Below are 1,393 nucleotides of genomic sequence, written 5' to 3'. Positions count from 1 at the left end.
CAAATACCCAGGTCCCATGTAAGCCAGATGCAAAGTGATGCAATCATGCAATGTCTCACCTGCGCCCCAAGGGGATGAATGCATCTGGAGTTCGTTTACAGCAGCTGAAAGGTCCTGGAGCACCGAAACTCTCTGTCCTTCTTTTTCTGTCTCTCAAAAATAAAATTTAAATAATAATGTTGTGCTTAAATTCTAAGTATTTGTAGACTTCCCAAATTCTGATCAATTATTCAATTATATTACTGTGAGAGAATATATGTTCAATAATCAGTATATGAAATTTGTACTTATTTTAGGTCCAAAGATGTTATATATCCCATGGACTATTATATGTGTATGAGAAGTTTGTTGATATTGAGTTGAGTGTGCTATAGGTGTTTAATAATTCTGGGTTGTTTATAAGGCTCCATTCTTCTTCTGGGCCCAAGGGGCAAGTGATCATCAAGAGGAAAATCATTCCTTCTTTTTATTCATTTCTTTATTATTATTATATTATTATTAACAGCATATTTCATAGGGATACATCATGTGTTGGTACACTCTTTTCCCTAGTCCCTGCCTGAATTCCATTGGTGACCCTCCAGTGCAGTTGCAGGTATTCCCTATGGGTTATGGTTTGTGGGAGCAGCAAAAAGTTATTTTGGGGGTCGGGAATGCCTATGGGTATTATGTATCAATCTGTGGCTCTTACAATCTTTCTGTCCCCTTTTCCACAGAATTCCTTGAGCCATGGTTGGTGAGTTTTGAGTCTACTTCAGTGATGATCTGTTAGCAGTCTTCTCTGGATCTCTGCTTTGGTAGGTGCTGAGTATCCTCGGGGTCTTTCTCCTACACCCTGAGGCTGATTATCAGGTTCAACATGAAAACAGCACTCTTGCTCATCTCCCTAATTGAATGGTAGTTTCAACTGTGGGTTGGTTGTGCGAGGGGTCATTTTTTCTCATATAGTCTCACTACCTCCTGAAAAAGAGTAACAGATACTCCAAGAAAGTGAAGTCAGCATAATTTAAATGGGATAAGCATTGTTAACTTAGGGAGAATTTTATGTATGTAACCCCTTTTTAGCCAAAGACTGATGAGAGCTTGACACTGGAGAGCATAATCTTTGTCTGTATAGGATTCTGATCTGGTTCCCAATTCTGGATATGGGTTCCTTTCTATTTAGCAGATCTCTTAGGAATTCAAAAGCTACTGGTTAAATCACTGAGGCTGTGTGCAACTATTTCACTGGTGTGTACATCCTTGCAGGGTGTTTGCTTCTGCATAGCTTAGACCTCTGGTGGCTAAGATCATTGTTGGCTGCTTTTTCCTAGTAGCTCATGCAGCACTTTCCAGTATTAGACAGTCTGTCTGGGGACTGTCTCTCTTCTGGAATCCAGCCAGTTCTCTCTAT

This window comes from Jaculus jaculus, chromosome X (genome assembly GCF_020740685.1).
Source record: "Jaculus jaculus isolate mJacJac1 chromosome X, mJacJac1.mat.Y.cur, whole genome shotgun sequence".
In the NCBI taxonomy this organism is placed as follows: Eukaryota; Metazoa; Chordata; class Mammalia; order Rodentia; family Dipodidae; genus Jaculus; species Jaculus jaculus.
This window is presented reverse-complemented; position numbering follows the sequence as displayed.